We start from the raw sequence: 19,902 nt of genomic DNA, 5'->3' as shown, positions 1-19,902 counted from the left end.
TCAACTTTATTTAAACGAACAGAGAGACTTATTCCCTAATACTGTAAAACATTTGCAAGTTGTCCACTGAAGAGAAGTCAGGATCCTAAGCTAGGCAAATATTTACAGAAGCAATCCCTAGCCAACCTGAGTCTTCTCTTTCAAAATCCTGGATACATAAAACAACAAAGCAGTACTCCTATCCAACAGGACAAGGACCGTTCCAATCAATTCTGAGTCACTTTTGCTCCAAAGGGAGCAAGGGAAACATTTATCATTTCAGCAGTAGATGTGGCAAATCAAAACCAGAACGTGGCCGTTGATACAGTGAAAGCACAAGTGAACAGCCCACTGGGCAAAGGCAAGGCCTGAGCCTCACAGACCTGACTTTGCAACTTAGATAAATCAGGTTTTCTGGAAGTTTGCCTTTTTAATATCATAATATACAACAACGGTACTGAATTTAATTGAAGTGCAGAATTTCCTTTAAACTCAAAATTTTGCTTCACTTAAAAAAAAAAAAAAAAAGGGAAAGGAAAGCCATTAGAAAACATTTTGTGTCTACAAGCAGTCCCATCAACTTCATTACAGCTCTTCACAGGACCCAAGTTACTTATGGGCTTAGATCCTTACAACTGTTTGTTTATATTTATGGCCATCATCCAGGCAAAAGGGTGAAAGAGAGCACAGCCTACAACCCACTAAACGTACATATTTTGAACCATGACTTACGCTTAAAGACATCTACTCCTGATAAAGTCTCTTTCATTCGGAAACCATAAAAGCGCGTGCATTTTCTTGGTGTTTTCTGTTGCGTTCTCCATTAATTTCTCAAAGACTGAGTGTGTACACATAAAGATGCATAGACGGGCATCCAAAAAGCAGTATGTGCATAACATAATATCCACCCTGCGTAAATACCTGCTTATACAACAGGCTGCAAGGGTTCTCCAACAAGCGTTTTAAGCATCACCCAACCGCAGGCCCTCCGCCGGGCCGGCAGCCCCTTGCAGCACGCCGTAATCAATTAACGCGCATCCAATTAACCCGTCCCAGCAGCCCGTTACTGTGCGCTACCACCAGAGACGCCCGACGACTCAACGGGCGCCCGGTAATCGCGGCGTGCAAAGCAAACACCGGCCGGCGGGCTGTCACCCAGCACAAGCACCCATCCGTCCTCTCGCTCCGTCGCCTGGGGGCCGCCCGGCCGCGCATCCGCGGGTACCACGGCCCCCACCAGCCCCCGGCCGGCCCCACCCGGAGCAGCGCCAACAAGGCGAGACCGGGAACGAACCGAGGGCGAGCCTGGAACGTTCCAGCAATCCGCGGCGAGGTCCGCCGGGGCTCGCACCCGAGGCGCCGGAGGAGCCCGGCCCCAGTGCCGGCGGGCAGGGGCGACGCCGCAGGCCCGGCTCGGGGAGACGCCCGCTCCCTCCCTCCCTCCCTCCCGGCCCGGGGCAGGCGGCGCAGCGCTCCCCTCACCTCCCCTCCCGCTCCGCAGCTCCGCCGCACGCCTGCGGCCGGCCCTGCCCGCCCCGTGTCTCCTCCTCCTCCGGCCGCCCCCGGCCTCCCCGCCTCCCCGGCACCCCCGGCCGGCCGCACCTGCAGGGCGGCGGCATGGCGGCCCCGCTCCCCGCTCGGCCGCGGCTCGGCTCGGCCTGGCCCGGCCCGCGGCTCCGCCCCGCCGGAGCTCGGGGCCCAGGGCAGGGGGCGCGGCCCGGCCGAGGCCGCGGGAGGGGAGCGGGGCCCTGCCTGGGCACGGGGGGCTGCCACCGGGCCGGGCGTCCCGCGAGGAAGGCCGAGCTCCGGCCTTTGCCCCCGTAGGAGGGGTTTTAAGGACGACACGGAAACAGCGCTTCGGGATACTGGGGTTAACCGAAGCCTTTCGACCCTTGGGAAGCGGGGATACCCGCAAACTTTATCTGTTGTCTCCACGCTCTTGGCGCGCAGGCTTCTTCGCAAACACACCCAACCCCCAAAACAAAACCCGCCCTAGTTATCAGAAGCTCCGTTCCCTTACCTTAGATCACTCAGGGTAACCCATCTAGACCTTACAGCTAGCCTAAATAAGATCTTGCTTCTTATCCCCTCCTTCAGTCGGTAACCAGTCTGAAAGACTGGAAAGCCCGGGGAAGGGCCCTCGGTATTACAGCACTGTTAAATCCCAAGTTCTACAAGACAGGCAGATACATGCATTCATACAAATTTAATTGTATAAACGCGCATACAGACAATAAAAAGACGTGCAAAAATAAAACAGCAAGTGCTGTGCACGCATCTGAAAAATCATTGTTCTTAATAGTTATGGTGTTAATATTAGAACTTGGATGTATAAGAGAGGTATTTGTCACAGGCATATTTTTTAATCTAACTGCTGTTTAAAGACCCCTCTCAAAATCATGTATGTTGATTCCAGGTGTGAATGCAACACTAATATGGATATGCAGCCATCTCCCCCCACTACCACCACCCTACTCATAGCATAGGCTTTCTGCTGCTCAGTGTCAATACTGGGTCAAAAATACTAAATTTGCTGCTGTATTTTCAGCTAAAATTGAAGTTTTTACCTGTTGTGTTCTTTTTTTATTATTTTTTTTTCTTTTTTTTTCCCTGAAACATTTTGCAAGATACAGATTTTCTTTAACACACAGTCTCCAACTTAGAGGATACATTTTCATAGCATACTGAACTTACTACATCTTATACCTGCATTATTACCCAGGCAAAAGATGGCCAATCCCAAAGTTACATCAGCTAAAACCACAAAGAGCTCTCTAACACAACATAGAAGAATGGGGCTATGCTCCCAGGTACCCCTCAGGTACTGTGTAGATAACAAAATTTGGGGAAAAAAAAAAAAAGGAAAGAAAACTGCAGGCCTAAAATAGTACCACTTACCTGACTTCTTTTGGGTTTGCTGAATTGCAGTAGAAGATACGCAGCCCTATCCATCAAAGTTGTGGAAAACCTACTTAATCTCCTAGCTGAACTTAAATGACAATGACAGTGACTAACACCTTATTTTAGCTCCAGGAAAAGTTGTCTCTGTCCTGTCCATCGTCATTCCAAGCACATCAGCTGCATTGTCTTGTGTAGGAAACTCTGTGAGGATGATGCTTAGATTCCATACAGCAGACAAAGTAACTACACATTTCTTTTCAGTATTTACATTGCCCCAAGCATTTTAAATGTATATTCCAGCTACAGGTATTCGGAAGAAATCACTCAAGCTCCTGTCACAGCAACAGAATAAGCATGCTGAGGCTGGAACAGAAGCATGTCACAAGTTCTGGTTACAGCACTGTAGGATATTGCCTGGGGTTCAAGGCAGAGAGTGAGTGTCGTTGGAAGAAACTGCGTGACTGGATCTAACATACCATTTCATTTAACTGACTCTGGAAGTAAGCGGTACTGTCTGAGTATCTGTTACAATGATGATCATGATATATAGATATAGGTAGAGATACAAATACACATCACCTTTGAAACAAAATTTAGTTTTTACCTCTGTATAGCACAGATGATAGAAGACAGTCCGAATGATTTGCTCTTTCCCATGGTAATATATCCCTGTGGCAATTATTTTGAATAAAAATGATCTAACGTTGTTTAATTCATGGTCTTTGTGATATTAAAACTTAGAATACCCTTATCCAAGAAAATCTTAAATTCAGGTTGCTCATTCATTACAGGATCAGACAAATTTGTTTTATCACTGATTGTGCTACTCTGAAAGCGATGAAAATGCAAGTTTGCTTTTTAATCACTTCCAAATTCAGAATTTTAACCCCAGGTAAAGATTTCTTACACAAACTCACATGCATAAAAACACGTGGAAGACAGAATAGACTTGGGATATTTCAGTACAATATCTGAATGGGTTTTGATTTCCTACTGAATACCCACAGCAGCGTATATCGATAGAACTGCATACATTGCACAGAATAAAATGGTCACAGATACTGACAGTAAGTTTATGGCCTGCACTCAGATCAGCTTAGCCAGTATCAGAAAAAAGAAACAATTGCTCATGCATGGTTCATGTCCTCTTTTTTTAAACATCTGCATCTGTTAGCTTATTGCTCATTTGTTTGAGGAAGATAACCTGCAGTAAAGAATTACGCTGATGAGCCTGAATACCGTTAACAGCCCAGTTTTGAAAAGGTATAAAAATAAATGTAGATGGATGTTTTCTATTCCCATTAAGTCATCCTGGTCTTTCCCAATAATTCTTATGATTTTTCACTATGAAATAGTCACAAAATTGGTTTCGTACAGGCAGTCCTTTATGCCTAGTTGAGGTTCTGCTTGATACTACCATGCGCTGGGGGCCGACTTCCGTAACAACAAATTGTTATTTTTAGCTTGGTTTCAGTTGATGCAAAGAGGAATTTTGCAAGTCTCCCCAGCTAGCCCTGTAGTTTTGAATCAATTGCCTAGATTTAAAACAATTTAACAGACAGGGGTATTGAAAATTTCTACGACTTTCACAAAAGTGAAACAGAGAAAGACCAGAGCTTGAAAATCTGTGAGAAGTTCTCCCCACGTTATTGTTCACCAGTTTCTACTGTCTAGTACAGCAAAACAGTAGATTATTCCAAAATGCTCTCCAGAGAGACTGTGAAAGAAAAAGGATGTGTTCACATACATGAGGAGATAATAAAAAGTCTTATTTGTTTCAGCTAAGGTATTTTGTTGAGCTCTGTGAGAACACTTGATGAAGCACCCCACTGCCATACCTGATCCCAGACCCCGGGATAACATACATTATAATACAGGATAGAAGGAAAAGCTGACACAGGATCAAGAACAGTGTCAGGAGAAGAATGGAAGATCAAGGGAGGCAGTAGTAGAACTTGAAAAAATATTTAGAAAAATATTGTTGGTGAGTTACTCCTCTATTTTTCATGAGAGTCTTTAAAATATTTTCTATTTGTAAATAGTAAATAACTAGTCCACACAGTATTAAGACATGACACTGCAAATTCTCACATACTGCCCCCTACCTCTGTTGAAAATAAACTACAAGAAGATAGAGCAAGTCACCTTAGAGCTTCTAAAATGAAATGGTCTTGGAGCTAGGAATATCAGAATTGCTGTAAAATTTGGAAAACTTGTTTTGAGATTCTCTTTAAAATTCATTCCATAAAAACAATATTATGATGAAAACAGCTATAAGAAATCCAAACTACATTTTTTTTCCCAGAATATGTGTATAAACTATCAGTTAGGTAACCATTCTGAACATACATAGAATTAAGCATAAAATAGCAAAAGACAGTACAGCATTTTTCCTTCACTCTCCTCTCCATCTCCCTAAAACTGGGATAATGCTCATTTGAAACCTGGATAACTTAAAGAAAAACTGATGCCAAGACTTTCCAGATCAAATAAACAGCTGGGGAAAGAGAAGAGTGATAAATGCACACATTACACATAATTATGAATAATGTTTACAGTGCCTGTGCACATCAAGGATTTTCCCTACTACTGAAGTGGGTACCCCAGGTACTAAAGACAATTTGTACTTACCATTGTATAGAAGAAACATATCCAAATAAAAGACTTTCAGTAAATTAACACATTACTTTGATGTCATTCTTACTCATTTTACCTAGTAAGCCTGCTGTCACACATCAATTAACAAGGCAAATTAGAGTAATAACAATACCTAATATATTCATATGGAACAGACAAGTTAATCGCATGCTGTTTACAGCTGGCAGCTAAAGTAAGGGCTCTGATTTTTCATCTTTAAATACCCAGCTCTGAAGGCTGGGGTACAGAGCCTCTGACACTGAATGCTACTCACTTCGCGTTACTGACACACAGCCATCCCGTCGTGTTAGGTGACAAGGAGCATCGGTCTCTGACATCCCTCCCCTGGGGCTCTCAGGACGATCGTTCTTCTCCAGCTGGCATCACAGGGACGCAGGCACAGGCAGTGGCTGCTTCTGCGCGGGCAGGAGGCTGAATCGCTGACAGCTTCACTGATGGGTTTCTCTATCGCATGTAGGAAGCCAGAGAAGAGGCACAATCTTTTGCCAGCGCACATGACTTGTACGGAAAAGAAAGCCTTTTCTAAAAATTACCACATACCCTGTGACTCTCCGTGCTATTTTCCTGGTGGTCATGGGGTCTGTCCCCTCACCACTACAGCCTGGGTTCACACCCTGGAAAAGATTTCTTATTTCGGTGAAGCTTCTCTTGTACATACAGTCAAGTTTTCAATACCCTTACAGCTGCAACCAGGGATTCTTTCACCGATAAAAAGAAATTTCATCATATTATTGCACATTCATGTGGACCTACCCTATTTTTAAAGCATCTGCCCTGAGTGCTGTTAGCATCATAGCCACTCTGTAGCTCTGAATTCCGTACCCCTCCAAAAGCCTCTTTTGGGGTGACGGTAAGTGCTTGGGGTGGAGGAGCCTGTGCTGCTAACAAACACCATGGAGCTGGTTAAGCACGCAAATGTATTTAAACCAGCTCGGTTCCTGTGGTTTAGAACTACCTTAATATTTAGCTGTCGTTCCTGTCCTGCTCTGGGGTCAAAATAATCACTGTGTTTACAATGGCACATTTACCCTTGGCTCACATTGGCGTGAAACCAGGTCCCATGTGGTCTTTCTCTTCAACGAGAGGCACTGGTGACCTGCTGGTACCACGGACTCTCTCACCTGGCCACGTCCCTGTCTTTCTATGTCTCAGGCCACGGTGGCACCTCGATCTGAGCTGCTGTCTGCCTCCAGCACTCCTCAGCTTTGTCCCCTCAAGGATGAAAATGCCTCGGTCTTACCGAAGAAGCTGCTATCAACATACGCATGTGAAATGCAGTTCTTGCAGTGTGTAAGACTCTGTCCAATGGGGCCTAATCCTAACGTTACAGTTTTATAAGTTACTTACATCATTGCATACTAAAATCAATCAGCTTGGACAAAAGCAAGCTCCATCTCAATCCAAGTGCACACTGTGTTCAAGCCTGCTAAGAGGTTTGGGCTGAAACAAACCGTTGACTCTGCTGGGACTTGGTAAGGCTGAAACCAACACCCCAAGCTGCTGAGCACACCCCCGAGGACGCGGGAGTCCTCCACGTTTGCTTTCTGACTCAAAGGCTGTTAAAGATAAGCTAAGGCATATTTGCAGAATCCACAAGCATAAAGTCTGAAGCTTATCTTTCTTAATGTGGGAAAGGTTTCTTGTATAATGAATTTCAGAGCCAGAGGGTTGGAGAACTAGCGATTTGCTCGTACAGAGCAAACCCTCTCGTATTATGGACATGGCTTACATAGAGGAAACTACTTTCTGTTAGTATAGCTTACAGCTCTGCGTTGCTTATGAAATCACCACGCCAGAGGGAGAAGCAGATGCAGTCTGCATCTATGGCTGAGTTTTCACTCATCTCATAGAAATATTACCAAAACCTGAGGAGTCACCCATTCTTATCTATCACATCGGGGTGACCTGAAATAGCACAGAGGTCAGCATGTCTCCTTTCTCCCCCATCTCGGGCCTAGATTTGTGGCCCAGGGCACTCTGCTGCCGCGGCCTTCTCTTTTTAGGAAGGGCACGAACAGGCAACACGAAATAAGGGAAAATAAACAGTGATGCACTTTGCACAAGGTATGCTGAAGCCTTTTTATTTGTATTTTTAAACATATTTTTAACAAATACTCTTGTGACGCTTTCCCCTAGGCAGAAGAGGAGGAGGAGGAGGAGAAGCAGGACCCACAGCTCCCTCCTCCCTCATACGCTGCCTGGGGGCGCTTTGGCCTCGGGGCGCGCCCCCACAGCGCCCCGGGGAGCGCCGTGCCCGCCGCCATCCCGCCCCGCCCCGCCCCGCCCAGCGCCCGCCCCGCCCCGCAGCCCTCCCCGCACCCCCTCCCGCGGGGTGCAGTGGAACGTCCCTGCCTTACGCACAGCTGCCGCCGGGCCTTGGTACGGTCTGGAAGTGGGGGAGCAGGGGAGATCCCGGCAAGAAGGGAGGACGAAGGGGCGTGGCCTTGCCGGTAAGATCTTGAGGAAGGAGTTGAGTAGTGCTTGTAGAGTTCCCTGGTGGTCTAGTGGTTAGGATTCGGCGCTCTCACCGCCGCGGCCCGGGTTCGATTCCCGGTCAGGGAAGGAGTTATTTTTCTCCGTCACTTTATTACTTCTCTCTATTCCTTTCGTTTTGCTTTCACAGTTCAAGGAACATCCAGTCCTGCCTTCACAAAAATGTCTCTGCGATACTATACGATATTCCCACATGCAGAGTTTCTAGTACCCAATGGGTGGTGCTGTTGGCCAGCACATGGAAATACAGTATTTTCCTTTTTTTGCCTGCTCTGGCAGCTAAGGGTGCTCCCACACCCACACAGGTGAGCAGTCACTTGGTGCCCTCATGGGCTGTGCCAGTGGGGACCCAGGTGAAACGGGGTGCTGACCCCATGGCTGCCCCCGCCATGCACAGGCCTTGTGGCCTCGGAGGAGCTTTGTCCCCTGCCCCTCTGCTGGCCATGCCTCTCCCTGCTGCCTCCACGCCTGAAGAACAGGCCGTGGTTTGTGGGGTAAGAGAGGGGCAGGACCTCTTCGTTTGTGTTGGGGCAGCGCCTGTCGCAGGTAAGAGGAGAAATGTTAGCTTGGGCTGAGGAGCAGAGGCTAGCATACCTGGCAGGATCCTCCCCACTGCCAGGAGCATGCCTCAGGCCTCGCATCACCCAGATGACTCCTTCGTGTTGGCAGGCCGTGCTGTACACTGGAGGACTTTGCTGTCATGTGAAGGCACCCCTGGAAATAATGGCTTTGGCTGCCTTTGCCCAGGTGTGCTGTAGGAGTGCTGCAGGCTGGCCCACCCTCCAGTCCTGACGGGAGCATCTCATGAGAAACCTTGAGCTCTTCCACTCTATTTTTAACAACAGAGGAGCTCCAAGGGGGTGCAATGGGATGGGCTCTCCTTTGCTTTAAGGAAGAAAACAAACAGTCAAAAGGGCTGTCCTCACCCTTCTGATATTAAGAAAAGCTGTCTAATAATAGTGTGTGTGATGGAGCACCATTTGCGGGTGATGGAGCACTGGCACAGGTAGCCCAGAGAGGCTGTGGAGCCTCCCTCTTTGGAGATCTTCAAAAGCTGCCTGGACATGGTCCTGGGCACCCTGGTCTGGGTGTCCCCTCTTGGCAGGGGGTTGGACCAGATGGCCTCCAGAGGGCCCTTCCAACCTCATCCATTCTGCGATTCTGTCAATAGTTAAGCACTGGGACTGAAGGATATAAGCTAAGGAATTATATCATCCCCATGACTGGAGGCTGTTAAAAGCAGGCTCTGTGAGCAGCTCATCCAGGGTCTTTCACAGGCTCAGTGGGTCTCCTGAGGCCTCAGGTGTTTTTTTTGTCTTGGACCTTCCTCTATCATTAACAGCTTATTTGAATTGCTCTGAGATATCCATGTGAGAGCTCTTAGACTTCTCCCTCTATCTTTGGTGTCAGTGAAATGTGTTACGAAGTTGGTGGAAGAAGTTGCTGTTTTCTATTTCAGAAAATTACCGGCCACTTTAGAAGCAGGCAAAGTGAATTTCAGGTCATGACTGTCTTTCAGAAAAGGTATAGGTATGGTTTTACAGAGTAATAACAAAAAAATATTTCCTTTGCTTTTAACTCAGTTTTTGTAGTGGTATGTTTGCATGCTCTTAGCAGCATGAGCCCTGCTTTAAAGTAATTTGAGAAAGGTTAATCATATGCAAGATTTTAGACACTTGGAAAAAATCACCAAAATAGCTCTTGCAGACAAAGAAAGTACAGTTTCCAGTGTTTTACTATAAATGGAAACATAACTTTTCCAAAGCCTTTTCAGTCCAGTGCCAGACCTGAAACTTGCCACTGAACGTCAGAGGATGAATATCCACCTTGCAACAAGTGGGAACCAGCCCTCTTTCTGGTTTCCTAATGCTTCGGGTTTGAACTGAAAAGACTCCAGGATAAGTGTTCATCTTCAGCATGGGCCAAACTGTTGTGGTGGTAAAATCATAAATTTTTAAGATTTGAGTGGCCTGGCCAAGAAGTTTGCCCTAACTAAGAGATTATTCCTTTCAGCTGAAGGCTGGAAGCCTCTGATCATTTCCAGGCCCAACTTCTAAGCTGAGCTAGCACCGGCTCTGCCACTCCGACAGACTCCTTCCTCCAAGAGCCATCTTGCCATACGCCACACCACCACATCTTCACTGCTTCATCCCTTCTTAACTACTCCTAGGGATGGGTGCTTGGCCTTGTTAACATTGGAACAGTTGTTTTTCCTCATCTTTTTTTTTCTTTTTTTTTCTTTTTTTTTCCCCCCTGAAGTAGCATATAGATCAGATCTACGCAATCCCTGAGCAGAGAACAGGGGAGAAGAGGGGGGAGATGCTGCCTGGATGTGCTGTCACTATGGTCATAGTTCATAAAGCTTCTGTCTGATCTGTCTTAAATTGCACTTGCATTATTACACACTTGGATTACCAATATTCTTTGGCACAGTTATGGGGTTTTAAGATTGTCTCCCTGTTTCATGTTCTTCAGATTAACATGGTAGAGGGAAGGAGTACTCGTTTTAAGAGATGGAAGAAGAATCTCTCCTATGTTCTTTTTTTTTTTTTTTTTTTTTTTAAATAATAGGTAACTCATGACACTGGAATGCAGAATTCCCAGACAAGGTGGGCTGTGGGCTGTTTTGCAGAGGACAGGCAGTGCAATGAAAGATGCATTACAGGAGCAATCTGGCTCATATCCGCACAGGCTAACAAATTGGTGTTTCAAAATACAAGATCAATATATGTTTTTATTTATTTATTTATTTATTTTTAATTATTATTTGAAATGTCACATTCTCAAAGTGTGGCTGAATTTGCTCCCAACTATGATACATTCTGAGATACTGGATCTCTCAGGTATTTTTACTTTCACTTATGTTCTTCCTCAAAAGCTTGACCAATTGCCTCCTGTCTCACAGCAAAGATCAGTGGGAATACACGACAGTAGAAATAAGGAAGGTAAAGAGAACAATACCTTAAGTATAGATCATTTTAACCAGCAGCTGAGTATCTAGTTAAGACTCTTACCTCTTAGTTTTTATATCTTATTAGAAAATTTGGAAAATAAGAGCTTTCAGACCCAAACTTGATCTTTTATCTCTAACATTAACTTTTCTTTTTGGCTACCTATTTTAAGTTATAGCACTATATTAATTCAGTTTCTGAAGTTTTTCCAATCTTACATTAAATATTTTGCCTGTGTTGAGCATAAAACTTTGCACAACTGACTATTTAGAAAATGAAAGCTCCCAGTGTTTTTCTGAAGGCATATTTTCTACTTGTCCTCATATTGCACTTTTGTTTGAAGGATAAATGGTCATGTATTTATTGGATTTATTCTGTTCCCATGACATTCAGGTGGCAACTTATCTTTTTTTTTGTGTGTGTGGAAATAAATGATGAAGTAAAACGTCACGCTGCACTCTTAAGGGAAACGATCCTCTGCTTGTTGATAAAAATCTCCTTTTAATATGCCACGAGGTGGCATCCTAGTCGCGTGTCTTCCACAGTCTCGCACCCAGCCTCCCAACCCAGCTGCAGTTCAGATTTCAAACAATTTCGTAAGTTAACAATACACCAATTCAATTGTAATAAGCTGTGAGGTAATGAAGGCTTTGTATTTGCTGATAAAGCAACTTCATGTACAGATGAAGCTGTCGTTAAGTGAAATCCTAAGCAACATATTTCCTTCTCTTCCATCTTCTTTCCATCCTGTCTTTCTACCTGGAGATTTGGAACAGAAGGAAGTGCAGAAAGTCTGCGCTGAGGCAGAGGAGGGAACCACCATTTCTGCATCCTGGGTAGGTGGGCATCGTGATCAGCTGCCTGGGGAGGCAAGAAGGGTCCGGGTCTGGTTCGGTTCCTTCTGCACTGATCCACCGGGCCAGGGGAGCATGGAGCCGGCTGTGCTGTGACACGAGTGCCGTTGTCACCATGGCAGTCAACGGACACAAACAAGGCAAAGTGCTTATTAGATAAGCTGCTGGAGATGGAAGGAAGAGAAAAAAAGAAAAACACAAAAGATGTTGTCAAGCACACAACCTCTTCTCCAGACTTTTATTTCTTTTTCCCTCCCAACATCATTTCTGTAATATACTACTGGCTCGCAAGTGTAAATCTTTCTCCTAAATACAGATTTGATATGTAACACTTCCTGGTCAGTAAGATAAACTAAAAAAGCATAGCAATCTCATTTTAAATATTACTGTGATTGTCACTGCAGAACTACAGTTGGAAAACCTACTCTGAATCATAATTTAAAAGAAATGGTTTTATTCAAAAGAAGGCGTCTTATTTAAGGTGATGTTAATGAAAGTCCAATGCAGATTTAATTACCGCAGGCCGCTCTAGATAATACTATCCAAGGGCCATTTTCCAAGAAGTGTTTTCACAGGAGCAATTGCCATGTCCTATTAAGAAGTGCTCTGATCATGAAATTATGAAAGCTCTGACCCTTTTAAATGCCTGAACTTTTTCAGTTGCTCACTGAAAATCTGCTTTCTAGATCTGTTTTATGACTGCCTTGTGGCTACAGTCAATCATTACCTTCTGCTTTTCCATGCTTTGTTTCCCATGTGGTCTTTTGATTAATCACATTTTAGTAAACTATATTGACAATGTATTGTGCTGAGCCTAATCTTTGTCTAGCTGGCAGGAAAACAGAGCTGGGAGGTGCCAGCTTCCCCCGAAAGCTGGAAAATAATAACAGGCTATAAATTGATATTGCAACACATGCTCTGCCTTGTGCTGCTGCCTGCTGCGTGTGACAGGGGATAGCAGTGACCCAGGCGAGGCCGGCAGGGCTGGCGGAGCGTGGCCACGGCAGGGAGCCTTCTGCAGCTCCGCCGCCGAGAGGCCGAACGCCCGGGTGGGCCCCGCGTCCCGCACAAGGGATTTTTTTCACAAACACCAACTCCACGTTGCAGAAACCATGTGAATTGTACTGCGTAAGCTGCGGTTCTGCACAAGTGGTCCAGCAAAATAAATGAAAGAAATGGGTTGAGTTTCCCTCTGTTCAGAGAAGAGACTGCCTGGCAAATTAGAGCAGGGCGAAGTTTTGCAGTACATAGTCTTCAGTTTGCTCGTCCTCTGCCCCAAGCTGGGCCGAAAATCCCAGCTCCCAGTTTGTTTGGATGAGGGTCTTGGGTCAATGGAAGTGGAGCATCCTGCTGCATCCCGCCAGGTGGTTTCCATCCCCCCAGCCATACCACGTGCATCTCCTGGTAAGAAAGCGGGCTGAGGCTGAGCGTGAAGCACGTGTGGTGATAACAAGCTCATACCACCGTCAGTCCTCCGCCTGCTGCGAGGTCGCAGAGAGTGCCTGCATGCATGCAAACCCCAGCTTGGAAGGACTCACGTGTAGGCATCCCACCGTGACCTGCCCAAGGTCGTGTTTTGAAGAGCAAAGCATGGATGGAGCTGCCGGTGGCTCCGGCTGTGCACGCTGGGTGTGGTCTTGGTGGCTGCATGCAAGTATGGGTAGTCTGCACTTTTGAAAACAAAGTACTTTAACATCTTTAGCACCTACAGTCTATCACAGTTTGCTGATCTTGCTTTAAGACTGAAAAATAATAATAATAAATCAATGGTTAAAAAATTTTAATAAATTCTGCTTCTCTTCTGGCCGTGTGATTTCAAGGGGATTTTTCCTCCATGTCATCCCTTGTATCATCAGAAATTTGCCTCCCTCACAAGCAGCTTGGCTCTAGGACAGCTACGGCCTTCAGTCAACTGGAGCCTTATGGTGAGGGCCAGAAACTCCAGTTAGGGGTGCTGACGCTATGAACATGGGCTTGAAGGAAATCTCTTCCCTGGAGTCTGACATCTAATTTGACAAGATCAAGGACAAGAAACTAAATAACATTATCCCTACTGTACCACAGGGCAGCCAGGAAGCAGACAAACAGTTGCATTTCTGACATGTTTAAACATTCAAAAGGAGCTTGGAACCTAAATATTTTTGCAAATTAGACAAATGAGAATGCATCCTCTAAAGTTTTGGTCCTGCAAGGGCTTAAAAGCACAACTAACTTTATTTATATGAATAGTCCCACTGAAGTGGAATAGTTCCTCTGAGTGGGGCTACTTACGTCCTAATTTCCTCTGTAGGATCAGTCCTTAAGTGCGTATTGGTTCTGAATATCAGACCGCTTTTGAAAAGCAACAGGGGCCCCCCTCAGCTGAAAAAGTCATGCACATCTGTGGTAGCTGAAGTTGTCTCTGTGAAACGCCCAGCTTTTCTTCCTTTAAAGGGTTATATACAGAAAAAAGGGGAGGGGGGATTTATTTCTCTCTGTTTTTTTTTTTTTTTTTTTCCTTTTTCCCTCCAATTGCAACAGAAATACCCCACTGCAAAAGCTGGGCATATGGGGAAACAGGTTTTACATATTTATATTGAATTATTACTTCTCTATTGTTTCGTTGGTGGCTACCGCTATTGGGCATCCTTGGATTTTGACGGTCACATCAAAGGAGCTGCTCTGGCGTGAGAACCGGTCAAAGTGAGCCAGATAATTCATGGATTTATTACTGAGGTCGGTTCCCATGATTGTCAGTGGGCAGCAGGCACGGCTGTGTCGTAATCCTCATTCTCTCGGTAAAGCACATAGTGCCTTAAAAAGGTTTAATGATCCAATAGTGATTTACTAATGGGAATCTTTCTTGTGGGTTTGGCGGGCCTTGGAGGAGGACAGGGCAGCACATAAAGGTCATTTTTCAGCTGTATCATTCAGCAGAAATGTGTGTATTTATGTCATTTTCAGATTCCCATTTAGAGCATTTTCAGAGTCCTGTTCCGAGCAGTTTTATCTGCTAACTGCACGGGGCAGTGAGCTGAAGGGGAAAAGTCACTGCAGCTGAGCAGGTGTCAGACTCATCGTAACACGGGGAGGCAAGGGGGCAGGCACTGAGGATGGCAGATCACGGCTGAGTATCCAAGGTAATTAATAAAAAGCACACACTCCAGCCTTTGAGATCAGTGGAGTAAAAGTGAGTAGAGACCTGGGGCAGCCCGGTGAAGCTGCCGCTGTGCTGCTGGGGCTTGCCTCCAGCTATTAGTTAGAAGGCTGCTTGGCAGGGCCATTTTATTGCTGTTTCACCCCATTTGCCTTTCCTTCTAGTTGGGAGGGAAAAGAGGGGGCTGTCCTGTGGGACAGCTGCCCAGAAGGGAGTCAGGAGAGGGCGAGGAGGAGAGGAAACGATTTTGCTTTGCCCAGCTGAAGGCGATGCACCCGGCGCAGACGATGAGCCGCTGGCCTGGCTGCTGCTGCTCTGCATGGTGCCTCCGCAGAACAACAAAACCAAGAAAACCCAAACAAAATACACTCCCTTCTCCCTCACCAAAATACCTCCAAAAGAGGGAGATGGTGTGGGGAGAGGAACAATGTTATTTTATTTTAAGGCTTGTATATTAAACCCAAGTGTTGTGCTGGGAAGTGTCATTAAAAACTATTTGAACTATCCGCACACAATAGATGTCATCTTGTTAAGCCAGTTGCAAAAGCGTACCTCAGATGCATAACTCTTTGTTTTAAAATCCCCGAGGGAGAGTCCTTCTCCTAAAGCAAAATAAAATTACTTGGCTCTCCAGTATTAAAAAAAAAAAAAAAAAAAAAAGAGAGAGAAAAAGAAAACAGTATTCAGAGTTAAATCAAAACTGAGAAAAAAGAAAAAAGTGTAGGCCGTTCAGTAATTGTAACCCTGCCTCCTGAGGTTTATGGGTTGTCTTGTAGTCATTTATTAGATTTTCACATACCACACAGTGATACAGAATACTATTTATGGGTATTTTTTGCAGGTAAAACACTTTTCTTTACATTTGCCAGTGACTTACTGCTTCCTGGAGCAGGGTGCTGATTTAATAGAAGGAGGTCTTGTAGCGTAACTTGTATGAAGACGTGGGCAGGGTTAGAAATTTCCAAACTGCTGATGATCGCAACCACAATTTCAATGTTGCATCAAGGTATTTTTTTTTTTGTCCTGAAGACTTTCCTTTGTAGAAGAGAGAAATGCTGAATATGGACTATGTGGAAAGCAGAATGAAACAGCCCAGAAGGACTTTCATCTAGAATAGGTAACAGCACTGTTCAGATAAGCACAGTCTAAAGCATTTAGCTTTGCTTAAATTCAGTATCGGCAGCTGTAGCTGTAAAAAAGGAGCCTGCCTCTCCAGAGCTTCAAACTCATTTAACCAGGCACATTTCCTTTTATTTCCCGCATTCATTTCCTTTTCCTTCCGATTTTGAGCTTCTAGGGTGCAATACTAGCTTGTGTTGCCCAGCTTTGCACTGCCACCATGAATGCAGAAAAAATCCCTTTAAAAGAAATCGTGTTGAGATCACCTTGTAATCAGTGCCACTGCTGCAGCCAGAGCACTAGGAGAAGTTCAGAAGTTAGTGCTGAATGGGCTCGTTGCAGGCGTTGACTGGTCTTACTTTTACATTATCATCAAATGGTTTTGATAAACTGTTATATCTTCAGCAAGCGAGGAGGCAGCTGATTCTGTGGAAAAAAAAAATAGATTGCATTTGAAAATATAAAGATTCAAATCCCATCTGTTCACAGATGATGCAAGATACAAAAGGAGAAATTTGGTTTCCTGGGCATACGCAATTAGTGCTGCTCAAGCAGCCGGGGGCTTCCCAGGCATCTGCCTGGGGCTGCCGGAGGTGATGGGGCACGAGGGAGACCCGTGGCTTCCAGCGTGCAGGATGGAGCCCTGCTTAGGACTCCACAAATATTCAGGCAAATGAATACAGACTAGGGGATTGCATTTACACAGAAATGGCACTTTACCACTTCCAATAGTAGCAAGTGCCAGAGGAAAACAAACAAAACCAAAAATCCCACCCCTTTTCAGTCAATTACATGTCAAAAGTTTGTTTCATTTGTAAATCAGGAAAGGTTGGGTTTACAATCAAGCTGAGATCCCAACGTTTCTGGCACCTGCCTAGTGCTTTCTGCTTTTGAGACCCTCACATATCAGCTTGCAAAGCACCAGTCTTTTTGCTGGTGTGAAATGGTGAAGCAAAGGAATGAGCACAAGTAAAATTTCAGCTTTGGGTAAGAGGACACAGCTTCAGGCATCAGCCTCACACAAATGAGACTGCACATGAAGCCTGCAAAAAAAACAGTACCAATTCCTCCATCCTTTCTTGAAGTTGGACAAAGTACCTGTAACTATTAAATCACTTACATCCTCATTTGTGTAATGTCAGGCTATCTGTGCCTACAGAAGTGGATGACTGAGGACACCAGTGACTACAGAGCTGGCTGGTAACAGTCCACTTTAAACTTCAGTAGTAATTTCTGATGTGGTATCTTCTGATAGAAAGGTGCTCGTGACCTTTTTCTGTTATTAGGATGAAATTTCTCATTTACAGTAGCTCTGAGAATTTGCCAATACCCACGTCCTGAGCTTTGGTCAATGCCCTTTACTTATTTCATGACAGCCTGACCGAGGGAGGGCCCATCCTTCAGAGCAGCTGCAAACAAGCATTTTGAAGGATGACACCAAGGAGGCAGCAGCATGACCCCTGGCTGCTGCTCGGGCAGATGTAGTCACAGCCAGGATACGATTATCCTGCTTTGAAGACAGATGCTCAGCTCTCAGCCACAGCAGCCAGTTTTTCTTCTGTGGCAATACCTAATGCAGGTTTTCCTCCACTTGCAATTAGAGCAGAGGGATGGCAGGCAGCATCTCCGCTCCAAGGTAATAATTTTCTCCTGGTGCTGTGTGACATAGCGAGTCCCACCACTACGGCACTGTAAGTGCTTTTTATTTGTGGTGCTGAGGGCTAAGGTTTCAAGCCTCCTAATGCTGAGTGACAGAATTGTTTTTTAGCTTTTTCCTCTTAAGAAAAACATCCCATGAAATTGCATAACCTCCTTTGATCCTCTTGATAACTGAAATTTAAGGTTGCAAACCCACACATGGAAAAGTTAGTCAAAGCCAGATATACTGGTGAGTAAGCAGTCTGATTGGCTTTCTTGTGCCATGTGCTGTGACCTAGCCTTATATTATGTAAATTACAAGTTCTCTTCTTCCTCCTTCAGGTCCATTCTTCAACTGAACACAGAATAAAGATAGAAAAGGGCTGAAGTAAGCCTGTGTGCACAGCCACATGTCGTACCTTTTGGAGCTCACTTATGCCAAGTGACCGGCTTTCCCTTGCTCTGTTTTAACACTTGCCTGGAGTCCTTCAGCTCTGACCCGTTAGAACAGCTACAGCCCCAATCATCCGAAGCTATTACCCTCTGATGTCTTTCCAAGAGCACATGTATAATATGCTTCTTCCCCACTGATTTCTCACTTGGGAAACCCTCATCCGCCATTATAGGAGTGACATCCCCAACAGAGGCTCAGAACTAAACGGGCGTGAAGGCTGAGCTCCTGTCTTGCCCAGTGCTGGTCCCTTTGGATGATTCAGGAAAAAAAAAGAAAAAAAAAAAAAGGCAGAAAAAGAAAAGAGAGGGGACATCAGCAACTCAGCGTACATGAACTTGGCCTGGATAAACGGAGTGAGAACAGGATAACCCCAGATACAAAGGCTGCACAAATCCACCTGTGATTCCTTGTTTCAAAATGCTGAAACAATCACACTTTCAACTAATCAGCCTCAGAAATATTTTTCAAACTACCTTTCTTCAGAAGGAGGCAAGATGTTGCATTTGGGGCAACAAATTGTAATGATCTGGGGCACACCAAATAGATTGAAGCCCTTAGTTGGAACCGAGTCAGTGGCTGCCCATTTTTACCATGGTATGAAGCAGGGGAGACCTCCTACCAGGCTCTTAGAGAGCAGGTTAATAGTTAACAGCTTAAAGTCAAGTAGGGTTGCAATCTGCTCTTTTTCATGTAAATAAAGCCCACTTTTTATCTACTTGCCAGTTCATTAATGTGATCTTTCTTTTTGAACCTGCTCATAGAGAAAAAGAATAACTCAACTGGATGCTGCTCAACATGCCAGTAGAGCCACACAGCATTTATGTCCCCAAACAAAAAATGTCAAATTCCCCCAGAAACAACAAAACTTCACATAAGTTTTCATCAGACATGATTTATGGCACAGGGGTAGAGACCCCTTCCTCCCCATCTTTTGTCTGTTTTCTCCATGGGGCAGGCAAATCAACGCTCCTCCTTGCCCAAGCACTGGAGACCAGTTTATGCAGGTGGGGATCAGCCACATTTTTAACATTTGGGAGACAGGGATGATGGGGCGAGGCACGAGCTGAGGCTGCATTTCGGCAATAGGTGCTGTCTCCGGCAGGCTGTAGGGTTGTCACCCCATTTCTGCACCTCAGCCTTGTCACCTGTTGTATGGGTGTAATACATCTTTTAGCAGTGCTTATCCTTATGGCCAGAGCTTTACACACCTTCTACTGATGTTCTTTGCAGACCTAAAATGAAGCAAAAATTCCTGTCTCAGGGAGAACTGGTAAATTAGAAGACCTGGACTGGGGGTAAAAACTACCCTCTTTCATCTAGATGATGAATAATGTCACTGTGTTAAAATTTTCCCCTTCTAAACACTAAACTAAACACTAAACACTAAACTTTAGTGAGGATCTGAATGAAAGCTGGATCTAGAAACCCCAATGCTTTGAGGAGCTCTCCAGGATGGACAGATGTGTCCGTTTCATTAAGTGCCCCACCAGTGCAGAACCAGTTCACAAGCCTAAAAATCGATGCTGTTTTACTGACTGCTTTTTTTTTCTTTTTTTTTTTTTCTGCCTATTTCAAAACATCCCGTAAGAGATGGGCTTTCTGAATGAGAGAGGAGCAGGAGAGGGGAGAGCAGCTTACAGACACATTTCGAGCAGTAGAGTTCATGAGTATTCCTGAAGAGCAAACAAAATCTGCAACAAATCATCCATAAAACGCAGT

General features: G+C 45.1%; 1 protein-coding gene and 1 non-coding gene across 14 annotated transcripts in view; one reads left to right on the top strand and one right to left on the bottom strand.

The window, feature by feature from the left end:
• NCOA7 (nuclear receptor coactivator 7) overlaps positions 1-5,932 on the bottom strand; it is a 94,028-nt gene extending 88,096 nt beyond the window's left edge. For 3 of the 13 annotated variants that reach the window (XM_040550918.1, XM_040550914.1, XM_040550919.1), the window contains exon 1: positions 1,582-1,649. The gene's annotated coding sequence lies outside the window, so the exon portion shown is untranslated. The other 10 variants (XM_040550917.1, XM_040550915.1, XM_040550899.1 and 7 more) reach the window with 8 other exon arrangements.
• Positions 5,933-8,028: 2,096 nt separating this feature from the next.
• TRNAE-CUC lies at positions 8,029-8,100 on the top strand. Its single transcript has one exon. It is a non-coding gene; the product is annotated as a tRNA-Glu (tRNA).
• Positions 8,101-19,902: the final 11,802 nt, after the last annotated feature.

This window comes from Cygnus olor, chromosome 3 (assembly GCF_009769625.2).
Source record: "Cygnus olor isolate bCygOlo1 chromosome 3, bCygOlo1.pri.v2, whole genome shotgun sequence".
NCBI classification, from domain to species: domain Eukaryota; kingdom Metazoa; phylum Chordata; class Aves; order Anseriformes; family Anatidae; genus Cygnus; species Cygnus olor.
This window is presented reverse-complemented; position numbering and strand designations above follow the sequence as displayed.